Below are 17172 nucleotides of genomic sequence, written 5' to 3' on the forward strand. Positions count from 1 at the left end.
GCTGTGGAAATTCTGTCGGGACATGGGGGCCGAGTTTGTGGACTTGAGACCGGTGCTCGGGTCTTGTCGCGCTCCCTTGAACCGCTCTGGGGTCCACTACACCCCTGAGGTTTCGGTTCGGGTGGCTCATAGGATCTTCGAGCACTGTAGATATTTTTTAGGCAAATGAGTAGATTAGGCAGTGGGATAAATTTAAATTTAAAGATAAATTTCCCTGATAACGATATTATAAAGTGTAGGTCAATTAGTGAGTCTCACAATACTAGGTTACCTAAAGATATTTCTCGAAGTACGCACAGTGCTAATGAGACAAAAGAAAGAATCACTTATCAGAATATGGACCGATCGTGTATTAAGACACCCAAAAGACTTATAAATAGCATCACCAGAAAGCAGACCGCAACGAACAAAAAGAAGGTACTAAACGAAGAAATAATTTCCGTAGTAGTAGTTAACTGCCGAAGTTAAAAAAATAAGATACCGGAATTTCACCACCTCATTCATAGCATAGAGTCAGATATCATTATAGGAACCGAAAGGTGGTTAACAGATGATATCACAGACATCGAAATATTTCTCAAGTCCTTCACAGTTTATAGAAACGACAGACAGAATAGAGCCGGAGGAGGAGTGTTTATCGCGGTTAAAAACTCTACCATCAGTAGAGCTGAGTTATTTCCTGGTAGCTGTATAGAAAGTGTCTGGTGCTCAGTAAAAATACCCAGTGCGAAAATAATATATGTCTCTGCGTATTATAGACCACCCCATGCTGGCGTTAACTCAATCCTAGATCTAGAAAGGCAGATAAAAAGCTTTACATCCCACAACAATGAGCATAGATTAATAATCGGTGGCGAATTTAATGTCCCCACAGTAGATTGGGATTCGTACAGTTTCATAAATGGAGGTAAAGACAAGGATTTATGCGAGTCCCTCTTATTGACGTTCACCTCAAATTCCCTACATCAATGAGTCACTTCACCAACAAGGGTAAACAACATCCTTGATCTATTAGCTACTAATATACCCGAAAGGGTCTAAAATGTAGGAGTTATTGATGGAATTAGTGATCACAGGGCTGTAAACGCTAAATTTTCCCTAAGCGTAGAAAAAGTTAACAAACCTAAGAGAAAAATTTATTTATTCAATAAAGCTGACTATGATGGCTTAAAACGTGAGTTAAACTTTTCCTTTCTCAGATTTGACGAATTAAGCAAAACTGGGAGTGTCGAGGATACCTGGAATAATTTTCTTGCGATAACACGTTCAGCAATACAGAGATTCATACCTAGTAAATATATAAGAGAGAATAAGGAACCCCGTTGGTACAACTCTGAAGTTCGGAAATCACTAAGACGGCAAAGGGTGTGCCATGCCAGAATGAAAAACGCGGTTAAAGATTCCTCCGCTGATAAAACCAAAGAAACCTTACAGAATTACAAAACATCTAGGTCCACTGACAAGAAGGCCTTCCAGAAGGTGCTAGCGGAATTCAAAAGGAAAAAATTAGGTGAACAGTTAAATGATAACCCAAAGATGTTTTGGTCCTACGTCAGGGAAGTGCAGGGAAAAAAGTCCACCGTACACTCATTGAACAACGAAAAAGGGGATAAAGTAACAAGTAGTTTAGATAAAGCCAACATATTAAACTCATTCTTCCACAGTGTTTTCAACAAATATTCCCAGAATATACCAGAGAACCTTCCGAAAACATTTCTACAGCCAATGCATGCAATCGACTTTTCCACCCGCTGAATAGAGGTACTCCTTAAAAATATCGACCACAACAAATCTCCGGGACCTGATGAGATACCGGCTCGCGTGTATAAAGAACTGTCGTCTGAAATTCCTCCTTATCTTAATATAATATTTAAGAAATCATTAGCAGAAGAAAGCGTGCCAAGCGGCTGGAAGATAGCTTCTGTGACACCCATATTTAAAAATGGAGACCGGGAGGACCCCAGTAATTATAAGCCAATATCCCTCACCTCCATCTCCTGTAAGATTTTTGAGCACATCATTGTTAGTTCCATAATGAGGTACCTCGATAGCCAAGATTTTTTGATTAATAGCCAACACGGGTTCCGTAAAGGTAGATCCTGCGAAACTCAACTCGCACTCTTTGTTCATGATATAATGCATTCCGGTGAAAGTAATATTCCAGTTGATGCAATATTTCTAGATTTTAAAAAAGCTTTTGATAAAGTCCCTCATTGCAAGTTACTCGCTAGGTTGGAAACTTATGGAATACACGGGAGTGTTATATGCTGGATTAGACAATTTTTAAAAAAATCGTGTTCAAACAGTCGTCCTGGACGGTGTATCATCCGATACTGTTAAGGTTACGTCGGGTGTACCACAGGGAAGTGTCATAGGTCATCTCTTGTTTCTTATTTTAATAAATGACCTCAGCGCCGTGGTTAATAGCAGTCTCCGTCTTTTTGCTGACGATGCGCTGCTAAATGCAATCCAGACTTGGTGTGATACATGGCAACTGGAATTAAATTTGAAAAAATGCGTAGTAATACATTTTTGGGAAAAGAGTAACAGCCCCCCATTTAGTTACAAAGTGAAGCAAACAGAAATCGCGAGGGTAGATTCCTTTAAATACTTGTGTGTAACAATTACTCACGATCTGTCCTGGGGAAAGCACATACGGGAATATGCTAATAAAAAATTGGGATTTTTAAAAATAGTGCTGGGTAAATGTGACGAAAAAGTGAAGGAACGATGTTTTCTTGCTCTAGTCAGGCCCCACCTAGAGTATGCTGCCAGTATATGGGATCCTCAAGAGATAAATTCAATTTAGGAATTGGATCAAGTTCAGCGGAAGGGGGCTAGATTTGTCAAAAATTGCTATGACCAACGCAGTAGCGTAACTACTTTGCTAGAAAATTTAGGCCGGGATTCCCTTGCACAGCGGCGTTTATAAATTAATCAGCGGCGAATATAGATTAAACTTATTAAAAACATTTAAAGATGGGTACTTTTCCGATGACATCAAGAACATAATACGAACCCAACGTATGACGGGCGGAGGGATCACGAATATAAGATTAGAGAGATTGACTGCAAGACTGGCAGGTTGAAATAGTCATTTTTTCCAAGAACAATAAGAGACCAGTATTCTTGTCATCAAAATCCCCCAGGAGCCGTCTCGACATTATAAGTATTCACCTACAAGGTAGCGACTGCGCATGGTATTACGATTATATTTACATATTTTTTTTGCAGGTTCCCCTCACCTTTCCCCATCCATTTGAAAAACCCTAACCCCCTCATCCCTTACCCTTTCCTCTTGGTGCTGCACCCCCTGCCCCACACCTTTTTGGTGGCTTGCACGGTATTGATGTAGATGTAGATGTACATACGATTGAACTTCCCCTGTGCCGGCTGGATATCAATAAAAAAATTCCCGGTTCACTGATCTAAGTTACGGTTTTGCTGACATTGTGCATATTTTTAAGGATACATACATGTTTCGTACAATGGGTAATATTCACAATAATTCTTTGAATAAAAATAAAACTTTGGAAATATTTCGTCTTCTTAAGTATATTGAGTATTACACATACTTCTTCACCAAATTCCTTTTGGAAAAATATCATCAAATGAAGAGGTGGCCTTGCTATAGAATAAACTTTAGTTGAAACAACGCACACACAAGTATCCAAAAATTAAAATCGAAGCTAATTTCGCCGCAACAGTCCCTTGAGCTGCCTTTCTTGTGAATATAATTTAGGGAATTGCAATGACTAATATGATTCGTAACGACAGAATAGGAGCCAAAGAAATATCATTTCATCGTCAAATCACTAGATCAGCATTATATATCGAATTCGAGAGGCGCTTACTTTGTAGCCGAGTGTTTTGTTTCTCCATGAATGACGGCAAAGGTGCATGAGCAGACCTCCGGCACAAACTCCCTACGCAACATTTTCGAATTCACGCTCGCGTGATAAATGTATTGCATTTGAATATGAAATGTACAATATTTATATGAAACAAATAAACTCTATTGATATTTTCAGTTTACCCGAAGTGAAACTACCATCGTTCAAGAGCAACATAACGAGTATATAAATCCTGTTTTATACCAGGTGTGCAGAACAAATACATGTACATTCAACCTTGCTTACATATGTTTGAAATTATGCCGGAAGCACATACACATTTCTGTTTTGATATTTTTCATCGGGTCATTAATAAAATATTTTGAAAAGCAGCCACTTAAAAATTGAATCCACGTCTTATCATTAACTCATACGTGTATACTATTTAGTTAAGGCATATTAAATTTAATTTCAACAAAATTAAACATTTAAACTTTTATCGTAGAAACAGAATGACAGGAAATGACTCATCAAAGAAAAAATATAGACAGTATAATATGGATTAACTTAAGGACAGATTTACAGTCCCCCTTATCAACAAGCACACCACTATGTGCTTACTATATGCGAAAGGGTGTTTTCAAATGAGGCGATGAAACCTTCCAGACTAATTGACCATTTTAGGAAGGCACATTCTCATAAGACAGAAAAACTTCAACATTTTTTCAGCCACATCGTGACAGATTGCTATCTTGTCCAAAACTTTCAAGTTTGTTGTGTAATGCTTCAAAACACATCACTGATGGTTTATGTACATCATACAATATTTCGCTTTCAATTGCCAAATCTGGAAAACCACATACAATCAATTGGTGAAGAACTCATCTTAGCAGCAGTAAGTGAAGTCCTGAGTACGGTTCTGCATAAGCCACCATATGATACAATAAAGCTTATTCCCTTAAGCGTCACTTAACAGTTCAACGACGAATAGATGAATTTAGAATATAGTATATTGTGCAGCATACTTAAAACAACTAAATTTACATTACAGTTGGACGAGTCAACGTTGCCAGGTAATGAATCTGTGTTTATAGCTGACATACGCTTCATTAAAGATGAAAATCTATCTCAAGAGTATTTTTTTCAAGGTAATTAGAAACTGACACTAAAGGGGAGTCAATATAGTATGTACTCTCTTAGAAACGAGGAAACTCCGAAATCTTTGTTTTAGTATCCGATAGACTTTGAGAGGGAATTTTCGTAAAACAATATTTAAAATTTCATTTTTCGGGGCAACCAGATAGAACTAAAAAAATGAAAAAATTGTAATTATAATTATTTGTCAGGAACTTTCGCAGTCCATATCGTAAACTCGAATAATTGGCGGCAACCAAACCTAAAAAAAACGTTAGGGGCTTCATAATGAGAATGTTATGAAAAGCTACTCTTCAAAATGACTCAAATAAATATAAATCTCGGTGATTTAAAAAAATTTGCATTTGCCTCCAAGTCCTTGAATTGGACTCCCATTTCTCAACATTTGATTGGAAATATTTTTGATGATAATACGTTTTATTAAAATTAGAGGATATTGGATGAAAACTGACAATGTACACAGAAAAACAAATAAATTATCAAATTCCTTGAAGCTAACTGATACAGAAATTAGGCTCGGATGTTTTCAAGAAATAATTCAAAATAGGAAAAGGAATAATATAGATAGCAATCAGAAATTCTTACCAATCTCTCCACTCTTAACGGCGTTATTTGAGGTTCGCTATTTCAAACATGCCATCCAATTTGTGTCGGTAATATCATGTAATCATTCGGAAATTAAGGAGATGGCAAAGCGAAGCACCCCTGAATTTTTAAACTCCAAATATAGGTAAGTGTTTTCGATTCCAAAGTTTTTTGCCTCATAAATTTCCATAATTAGCATTTATTTAATCAGTTACGATGTCTTCTCAGATTGAGAAGTCTAAGAGAATTTGCTGCTCTAAATTTCCGGCCTAAAAAATACGGTTATCGAATCTTTCAGCCTCCTTTTATCTCCCGTTTTTTCTTCCCTCCTCATCCAACTCACAATTTAGTTTTTATTCAACATTCTCCCCTTCTTTTGATGGAATATGATCAGCTTTTTTCTTAATTTCAATAGTAGTCTCTTCATGCCTCATGCATTGCTCATTCATCTAACGATACCTGTTTGGATAATAAATGCCTTTATTTTTCTACTTCATCGATGAGTTATAAAAAATACTTTTAGGAGTGTATCCAGTTAATTATATTCAAAATTAAAACTCAAAGTAATATTTTGCCGCCAATGAAAGTAATAAAAATTAATTGTATTTTCAAGGGCCTTATCCTTAAAAAATGACTACCTTCCGCCATACATCTCTCTTGAGTTTGGCTTGCGAAATTGGAGGCAAACGTTTACTGTTATCAAATTATATATTCATGGACAAGTATGACAGACTGCTAATTGACTTAGCCTCATTCCAATTCTTATTTTTTCTTTATATTCTTGCCCGGCAGCGTAAATTTTCACAGATTAATGGTTCATATATTTTATCCTGTCGACTGAAAACTCAAGCCATTGAAGATTTGTAAGCAACTGAAAAAAGAATCTCTTCCATAATCTATAAGACCAGGGAAGCGATATGCTAGGGGTGATGATTGTTTTAATAAACACGTTTTGGAGAAGATTGTCCTGCCCCGAACTTTCCATTGATGTAACTGAGAAAAGGAGGACATTGAAATTGCTTAGGACGCGCGTAACATTTTTTGGAACCAAACATGCCTCGTTATGCGCTACGTCGCCGTGATATCTCAGCTCACGGATGAATTTAGAACTTTTCCATTCCATCATCCTACTTGATATCCTCACTTAAAAACGGGATAAGAGTTTTTATGCATTATTTTTGAACCCTTGCCATCGATATCTGCGAGGGTTATTTTTTAAGTTATGTTTGGTAAAAAAAACATATTCGTTGGAAAAAGTTTATGTGGACGGATTTTGTTTCCTACAAACCTAATTCACTTTCCTACAGAATCGTCATTTCCTTCAAAACACTTTTCGTAAGACTAGATCAGCTTATTTAATCCCTCAACATAGTCGGTTCGCCGCCTCTGGGAATTAAACCATTTGCCAACGGCGGTCTTGAGTTCCTCGTCGTCTACAAATCGTTGTCCACAGCCATTCTATCTAGTGTAAGAAGACGAAAAACCGTATTTTCCCATCGATAACGCACGCGTCATCTATACAAAAATGTTTAAATGGTCTAAAAAATGACGATGCGCGTTATGTAATAAAAATTGAAAAAATCCAAACATAGACGTAATTTTACACACACTATACACAATATTTACGCGCATGTGTGTATATATATATATATATATATATATATATATATATCCAGATGCGCGGCATCTATACACTTTCAACATAACTATGAAGCTTTGGGCGCGCGGTATCTATACAAATTCATGATAACTACAAAGTTCTGGGTGCAGGTTATACATAAGATACACCTTTTGGTTAACCTACAAATTCAAGAATTCAGATTCCTTTCCCGTTGACGAATTTTCATGTAATCGCTCTCTAGTCAACGATTACACCCATTTAACGATGCCCTCTTCTCATTATATGCCATACTCCACCCATTTTGGTGGAAATTTTGTTTACATCATCCCTATATAATTCATGTATTTTAAATTTTTACGCGATGTGCTCACTGGAATTTATCGTAATGATCATATAAATACTTTCGTTAGAATCTCCTAATTCCTATTTCCGGCTACAACAGTTATCTTTTTAAGTTAAGCCCGTTTGGTCATAAAATATATACATATTAGTAAGAAAAAGTTTTTGTTGAAAAGTGTGTGGTTTCGTGCAAAATGTGATTCGCTTTTCTACACACTGGCCATTTACTTACAAGAACTTTTCGCAACGCTGCACCGACTTCTTTGATCCCTTGGCGTACAAGTTAGCCGCCTCTGGAAATTTAACTAGTTGCCAGCGACGGTCCTGCGCTCCCCGTCGTCTACAAGCCGCAGTCCATAGGGCGGCTGTTTTAAGTGGAAGAAGACGAAATAGTTGCTTGGTCGAGGCTGTTTAGAGCGCTCCAAAAACACTCGTCCATTCGACACTTTTTGCTCATTGTGTTGGTCGGTAAGCAATTTCGGTGCACGCAATTTGTGATATCCGAGCTCTTCCGGGTCAATCGCGTTAGGAGTGGTGCGTCCAATAAGAGCAGAGGGCACTCACTGATCGTCGATCGGATCGCACTTCTTGGTCCATTTGGTCGAAAGATGTTAAGGGGCTGGACCCGGGGCCTCTTCATAATTCACATTGCGCGACATCCTCCCGGCAGCTCCGTGAACCACTGGCCACGACTCCCGATGAATGTGGGCAGATGGAGGAATGATCCTTTAGCGCACACAAATCGAATCACAGCACGCACTTCGCAACTGGCGGGAGCGAGCATTTTTGCGGACACCGAAACACAAGGCAAGGTCACACCGAAAGGCAAACGACTACTGAATCAAAGTAATGATTTCAGTGGCTTCGGAAACAATCTATTGATGGCGTTGCTGCGTGTGCAGGACTTAGTGGTTCTCACCAGCCAGTATTTTAATACATGAAAAGTCCCATACTTTTAGATACCCCTCGTGTATTTCATCCTGCAGAACACCAACCGTTAATACACTACTTGTTTGAATAATAAAAGAAGAGAGTACCAATATCAATCAATGAATTTGCTCACCCAAGAAAGTATGCCTTGAAATAGAGAATTCTTGAAGCCTGCCGAAGCATTGACAGAGAATATCCCGCACAAATATTCTTTTTATAAAATACTAAGTAATCTATAAAATATTTCTTCGGACATGTTTATTAAAATGTTCATTCCACAATAATAATAGAGTATAATTTGTTAATACAATTATTCTATATTCAAATTAATCACCAATTTATCAAACTTATTCCAGTTGGAGTGAAAGTTTTCCAACCGGAACAGAAGGGACTATTTCTCGTCCATTTGGCCGAAAAAATGTGATCACATCAGTAAACCTGTTAACAATGATAATATAAATATTCAAAAGCTTGATAAATTAATGTTAAATTAGTCTGGTGTGCATTCATCCCCTGCCACACACCATAGCGATCGATGGCTTGCAGGGTATTAAAATATATACAAAATGCAAATGTGAGTTTTACTTAAAGTTGCATTTGTGGTCACTAGCTCATGAAGCTCATTACAGATAAATAGATACTTTCAAACACAACTGCTGCATTATATAACTGATTATTGAAAAAGCAGGAAGATGAAAAATAATAGATAAGCTAGCACGGGGGAATCACATAAAATTAAAAAATCCTAAATCACCTTACTTATGGGGAATAAAATGTTGTACGAGATTTAAAAAAGGTTTATCGCATTGTTTCAATATGACCTAATGCTTTACGGAAGGCATGTTGTGTGCAGCATGTCCAAATATATAATGGGATACTCTGCCGTTGGTTAAACTAGTGCAGCCATCTCATTCATTATCCACTGACTTCGAATACGCATGCCGTCAGTATTCGGAGAGCTTGGGGGAGGGGACCCAAGACCAAGGAAGGAAAATTGATACTCAGAAAACAAGTAATTATATTTGCTTGAAAATCTCAATTTATATGACACGTGGTATTCTTTGATTAGTTCCGGCATAATAACTATCATAATTGACACTCTTCCAATCAGTCAACTTGACTCATCTACCTTTAATTTTATTTATGTCATTTGCTAACCACTAATGGTATACTGTAAACATATGAATTTTTTAAATATTTTAACTATAAAATTTAAAAAAGTACAATATTAGGAGCCGTGTGAAAACTTATGAAGTCTGGGTTAGTTTTAGGACACAAAATTCGATTATCACTATTAGAATGGCGTTGGGCATGAAAATACTGTGAAAGGAGACATCTGTATTTAATCTTAAATCACAATCTCCACAAAAATTATTCGTTTAATAAGTGGTCTCTGAGTTTCCCAAAAGTGTGCTTCACAATAAGATAACGCATTGGAGTAGTAGTATACCAGGTCTGTCCGATAAATACGCGAACTGGGGCCATAAAAACTTTATTTTGCAAAATTTAGTCTACGTCGATTTTGTCCCCTTCAAAGTACTCTACATTCGTTTTACTCTATTCCATCTTCTTTCCCCCTGTTTAAAGGCCCCTTGGAAGTCCTCAGCAGTCAGGCTTTTTAGTTTTCTCGTCGTATCATACGTTATTGTGTCCACATCTTCCCAGTGATGTCCCCTCATCACATTTGTGCATTTTAGGAATAGGAAAAAGTCGCAGATGGCAAGATCTGGCGAATAAGGAGGATGATCAAGGATGGCGATTGAATTTTTTCCTATAAACTGGTGAGCAATCAATGCTGAATCCGCAGGTGCATTGTCATGGTGATGGGTCCATCCATCATATTCGGTTAAAATAGTGTGCACTGTTGATTTTCCTAAATTCAGTTCTTCAGCTATCATTCGGACAGTTTTTCGACGATCGGTAAGGACAAGGGACCGCACACGATCAATGTTGTCGTCAACACAGGTGGTTGAAGGTAGTCCCGACCTTGCATCATCCATGGCGTCTTGTCGGACATCTTTAAAACGCTTAAACAACTGGAATACGGATGTTTCCTTCAGATATTATCACCGCAAACAGCTGCTAACATTTAAGTAATTTCTTGATAACTTTTACCACACTTCACCGAAAAACTTGATGTTCATTCGTTGCTCCCTGATTAAGCCAATTTTCATTTTCGACCACGAGTAAAAATGAGGACAACAGAAACTAACATTTCTGGCATCATACGCACAACTCGACCATCCGCCAAATGCAGGTAGCTCATTGGGTCTCAGGCAACTAGCACCGCTAGTGAGCGGGGCTATAATCCGTGTCATGGCAGCCAGTTTGCACCAGTTCGCGAATTTATTGCACAGACCACGTATAGATCTCCAAGTAGCGAGAGGCGAGCCACAGTGTGCTGGACGTAAAGAAAGTTCGCTCAAAAGAAATAGCACAACTTGTTGAAAAACGGTGAAAGTGGCCCGACCAGGATATGGTCTCGCCTTTTAGGGCTGGCAAAAGGGTGCCAAACTGGCTGCAGTTACTACTGACTGACGGAACCGTTAGCGGGGAAATGGCACACTCGGCATTGGTAACCCTGAGTTCATATTCTATTGTTCATAGCTCATAAAATGCAGAAAGGCTTAAGGGACCGAAGTTATTTTTGGCGGCAAAACAAGGTCTATCCCAAAAGTAGTACGACTTATTTTTTACCGGATAGACGGACGGACGGCGGTTTCTTTGGCCGGATTCGAGCCAGGCGAGTCTTAAGATAGGCTAGAGGCCGGTGGCAGTTGGCTCCCAGCCTTTGCGGAGGGCCGATGGTTCGTTTGCAAAACCTCACTACCGTGACCTCGTTACGCTCCGGCATGAATCGGTTATTGGAACAGCGTCACTCTATTCTCTATCAAATTTCTTTGCGTGACTCTGTGCAAAACCAGCGAAGAGACTCATGACTATTTCACAGTAGCTTATGATTATAACTTCATCGGTGGATCGGGTGCTCTTGAGTGCCATAAGTTTTTTCGGCGTAGGGTAGAGAAGACGTTGAAGACGCCGAGCGTTCAGGACGCCCTTCGACCTCAAGGCAAGTGACGAAAATCTCGCAACAGCGAAGGCTTTGTTGGGCAGGGATCGCAGATTAAGTGTTCGCATGGTTTCTGGTGGACTTGACATCCATAAAACTGATTTGCGTCAAATTGTGATCTAGAACATGGAGGTTCTAGATCATCATTCGCATTAGAAAGGTGTGCGCGAAGTTGTTGCCGCGAGTGGTCTCGGACGAACAAAAGGAAACTCGCACGCGGGTATCTGCCTAAAGCTTCTCGACCATGTAAGTAAGGATCCAAAGTTTCTAGACAATGCCCTACCAGATTTCTTTCTATTCCCCCACCTTAAATGCGTGTGGAAAGGACGTCACAACAGCTCGGTGGAAGCGTTACAACAGGCCTTGAAGAAGGATGTTGGGAGCATTCCCGAGTGCCGCGTTTCAGAAGGCGTGCGAGGAGTGGAAACCCCGCTGGCAGCGGAGTGTGGACGCCAAAGGGTGCTGCTTCGAAGACTCTGGAGTGAATGTTTTTTACATTTTGTACATGACACCCTTCAAATTACCGCCAGGGTGTGTGATAACACACCAGGGTACTTTCGACAAAAAAATACTTTTCGCCTGACGAAGTCGAATAATACCTCTATTTGTCTTGTCCCTTATCGTTAGATGGAAAAAGGCCTCTAAAATCTTACTGCTTTAACCTTATCTCTCAAATTTGGTTTACATGATCTCTCCTACCGTGGTGTAATCGGGCTAATAACACATTTTCAACTTCTTGGCCAAAGAGACGTCCTTCCAATTTATGCAAGTGATTTAATCTGTAACTTATCCTTCGCTCCGTTAATGATTCCCAGGCTAGCTGCTCTAATATTTTGGATACGCCACTCAATGTTTTTTTAGCAACGTTTCGCAAATCTAGCTCCTCTACGCTGCACGCAATCTAATTCGGCAATCAATACAGGTTCATGAGGATCCACCCCATATACTATGTACATATATGCTCTCATCCCAAAAGATCGTCACTACTTAATTTTTTAAATACGATTCTAATTTCCAGGTGTCGCTCCAGCGTCGTGAAGCATTGAGGTAATCTCTTAAAGCTACTTAATACTCAAGACTGTGGAGATCTCCGTTAACCTCTAAGTCATATAACAATAAGCGTACCCTATAATTAACCTCGAGGTTAATGGCAGGGTACGCTTACTTCGAGTTTACTGTCAACGAAAAGAAGAAATTGATGACGCCCGACAACACTTCTCTGTGGACAACTTATGTAACTCATTTTTTACTATTGCCTACAGCACCTGTGACTGCCCTTTGCTGGAGGCATTTCAATAATTATATAATTGAACCTTGGATTTTTTTATTCACTTGTATGGCATAGAATTCGAGCTTGGTAAGTAGCTAGCTATCTATCGATGGCTTTTTAAAAATCTAGAAAAAGCGACACAATAAATTTTTCTGGACGAAGCCATGATTTCCAGCAAGAAAGCATCGGAAACGGTAGCACCAAATTTTGAGAAAGCCAACGTCTGAGGCTTGGGAGTTTCGCATTTTGTTGATATAAATCCGTAGATTCGCACGCATTTCTCCCAATGCCTGAAAAAAAGGTTTCCGTGGCCCGGGTTTTCAAGATGAGTTAATTGATAAGTTTGAAGTCGCCATGATATGTATCATCACTGCTAGTCTTTGCTAATTGAATTACCAGTTCCGATGAAAGGAAACAACGCAACGGAAATTCGCCGTTTGAGATGACAAGGCGTCTCTCTCTCTCTTTCTCTCTCAATTATCCTTTGCAAATCAATGCTTTTCTACTCTCTTTCTATCTCTCTGTCTTATTTCCTTGACATGGTTTTATTCGTTGGTCAATTCTAATGCAAACGAGAAGGTAAACTCTGCGGCTAAAGTGTATTCCCCTCCTATACGTAAGGAGACAAGGTTCAGTCCTAACATATTGAATGAAATGAAATAATTGACTTTGTAATTCCACACACTTCATTTAAAAATACGACCCAGGTTTCGACGTAGAACGAACCTGATGATGACGTTCAACGTCGCAACCTGGGTCGTGTTTTTAAATAAATTGGTGGATTCACAAAGTCAATTATTTAATTTCTTTTCAATATGTTATGCAAATTTAATAAAGTTACACTGGAGACAACAAATATAATTCAATGCTAATTTTACAGGTTAACCGTCACCTTCAACGGTGCCTGCTAGAGACGAACATTTCCGTGTGGCGGGATGTTTCCATTCAGCGGTAGCTCGAGTGGGGAATTTTTAGCATTTCGATGAAAGCATATGTTTTCATTGACTATGTGGAACTGTTTCATAAGCTTCTGAGGTTAATTCACTCATCTTTTACCCAACAGTTATTCTAGTCGGCAATAAAGCGTGGGAATGTGCCCTAATATGGAAATTCGAAGAAGTGGAAAAAGGCTACCAGGGAACGCATTTAATTACCTTTTGTGGTCGCGAAACAAATAGGTACCCGCTCTTTAAATACTTCCACTATGTTTTATTCCTCTCTTTTCTATTCTTTTTCTGCAACTCATAAACATTTAAACAGCAGGAATATGTATTCTCTTTTGCTGGTTGTCCAGACTTCTCTTTAGAAGTCACCCTCTCATTTGTTATAATGAGCAAACAGTAGCACTTTGCCACGGGGTTTTATTTGAAACGCGACCGGCGTCGATGTGCCAACCGAGGAGAAAAGGGGATGTTTGGTGAGAAGAAGAATGGAAATGAGAGATGTGGAAGGGGATAAATGCAAGGAATTAGAATGTGGAGGAAATGGCGGCTTCAGTAAAGCATTCCACCTTTTTCCTCAAACATATCGATTTCAAATTTTCGTTTAATTTATAAAAATTATTATGATCGATTTTTGCCATTTCATGGAAATATTCCTGTTCTCTAACCAGCTGTCCGTTGGCAATTGCTGAATAATTAGTGGTAAGATGAATGCCGAGGCGTTCCTTCCGAATTCCACAAAATTTACTTCCCAGGAAATTCGACGCTTTGAAAATTCTCTCATCCAGCTGATGACTACTTGACGGAATTATAAATAAATCATTTGGGTAAAAACATTAGGTCTTACATTCGAAATTCATTTTTCTTACTAAAATATCAGTGTAAATGTTATTTTAAAAAATTATTTCAAATATTAACACCTTCAAAAGATATCCCATTTGTAATTAAACGATTAAAATATTTTTTGAATAATAATTCTATTGGTCCTAAAATGGGACTGCAAAAGAATTTGTCCATAGTAATGTATGGATTTTATAATTATTCATTCGAAAACTATTTCGAATACTTTCGTATCCACACATATAATACAAGTCCTTTATTTGGATGTTTGGATCCCAATATACACGTAAATACAATAATTCATCTATTTATAATACATATTTCTATGAAATAGTGTCGATTAACTCAAATGCAGATCCAATTCATTATTGAAAAAGCAATCCCTTTAAAAGTGTTGTTTATATTGTAGGCGTAGGAAGCCTAGTCTTTCTAATGAAGCTGAGGTCATGATAATTAGATTATAGAGGTCAAGGAATTTAATGACAATATTTATATTTCAGTTTTCCCAATAAACAGTAAGGAATCAGAATGACTGCAAAGGACGGCGGTACGGGAGAAGAGAAACTATTTTTCTTTCTGAATACCCTAGTACATTTTCATTATTCCATCTAATATTTACTCCATAGTCCTCCTTGGTCATCTCATCTACATCTACATGATACCCCGCAAGGGCACGTGGCGGGGGGTGTTAAGATCACCACCCAGAAAAGGGAGCAAAACCACATGCAAAGTGAACACATCCATACAAACCTATACACACAGTGGCGTATAAATTCATGCAAAAATCCTTATACGCTGGAAAATACATATATAATTAACCAACAACCAATGGGCAAAAGGCATTCGGTGGCACTCTATAAGGCCACGGCTTCCTTATTTTTTGAAATAATAAAATTTATTATTTTTCTCTCTTAATGACATGAAAGTCTCCATCAACTATCTCAATTATTATGGTAGATGAGATCACGTCAGAGCCTTAAAAGAGATTATGGACAGAACAGATATATTAACGATGACGTTTATCTCACGAACGATTGTATGCAGTAGCGCTTCGTCTATGATTTGTGGGTCGCCTTTCTCGCTCCTGGACAAAATTCACGGAGACTCCACGAAGTACTGTTAAAGATGCCTCTTCACACGTCTGCGTGAAATGCAATGAAACTCAAGAATTTTCAATGCCATTATGCGAATATTTGACTGAGTGCCGACATAATTTTGAAATTAGTTAAAATGAGTACCATTATCGTGTGCACGTGGTAAATAACTCACCTCAACGAAACGCAGTCTTCGACACGATGGTAACGGAGGCAACCCGGTCGACGCGGGAGTTGACCCGTGCACACAACACACCAAGTTCGTTACTCCGGTCACAGACAGGAAAACTCAATCATTTGAGCACAGGGATGAAAAAATGTATCAATTCTGGTAGTAATATTTTTAATCGACTCAGTCCTACTATTTTTGGGACAGACCTTGTGAGGAATATAAGATTGCCCCACCAAAACATAGACGAGGAATACCTGGTGAACTGGTACTTGGTGCTGTGAGATGTGTGCCTGGAAAAGGAACGAGAGTCGGCAAAGGAAATACGAATTGATTTCTAGCTCGCATGTGTAAGGTGATAATAAAAGATTGTGATGATGAAACTTATGCTACCTTAAGAAAACTTAGAAAAAAGTAACCTATTGAAAAATAATGCATCACGAAAGATAGTATACTCTATTTAAAAGGAGAAAGCGAAAGTCGCAAAAATTTTGTAGAAAAATATCTCAAGAGTTAGAATGATAAACACAAAAAAATGGCTGATTTTACTAGATGTGCGAAATTGTTTTGGAAATTAGCAAAATCTTTAATTTAAGGAGATGCCAAACGGATGAATAAAATGTAGAATTAGAATACTGATGCTGTGTGGGGTGAATGGTGTTTGGTTGTTGGCGGTTCATAGGCCTCGGTGGAAGTATTTCGATGTATCCCTGTCATCATGATGATATGTGATTGAGTGAAACCCCTCATATGTCGAAAATGGGTAAAGGGAGGTTGAAATAAGTGAAGATGAGGTCTCATGAGGACTAGGCACGATGAAAAGAGTTAGACTGCGCTTAATGAACATCAATGGAATATTGTAAAAGAGACGTCTCAAAAATAGCAGTAATGGGTGATAATAAGGTGACCTGCCGCTTCATCACGTTTCCAAAGGTTGAGGAGTCGTTTAATTCATTAGCGCTTCCTTAGATGGACCGCTATCGCGATGAATCCCAACTCCGATAAGACGGCGGAATGCCGCACATTTTGAGCATCGAATCGGGAAAACAATCCACCCCTAGCGCCGAGAACACGTCCGAAATATATCGGCGGATCGACAAAGTCGGCGAGCTCCCCGTGTCAGCCGGCCTGCCTAGCTCAGGTCACCCACCATTCATCGGTAGCATCCACTGGCTGGGTCACCGTTCCTAGGCCGCTCACCTGCTGGTCACAAAGTGCACAACCTGCGCAACGAACTCGTTTTAGGTAGATGGGAGGGAAGAATTGGACAGCCACCGCTTCAAAACCTATTCTTATAAGGAACCTTTTCTGGGGTGAAACGCGGT

This window comes from Hetaerina americana, unplaced genomic scaffold (assembly GCF_022747635.1).
Source record: "Hetaerina americana unplaced genomic scaffold, ioHetAmer1.1.p SCAF_54, whole genome shotgun sequence".
NCBI classification, from domain to species: domain Eukaryota; kingdom Metazoa; phylum Arthropoda; class Insecta; order Odonata; family Calopterygidae; genus Hetaerina; species Hetaerina americana.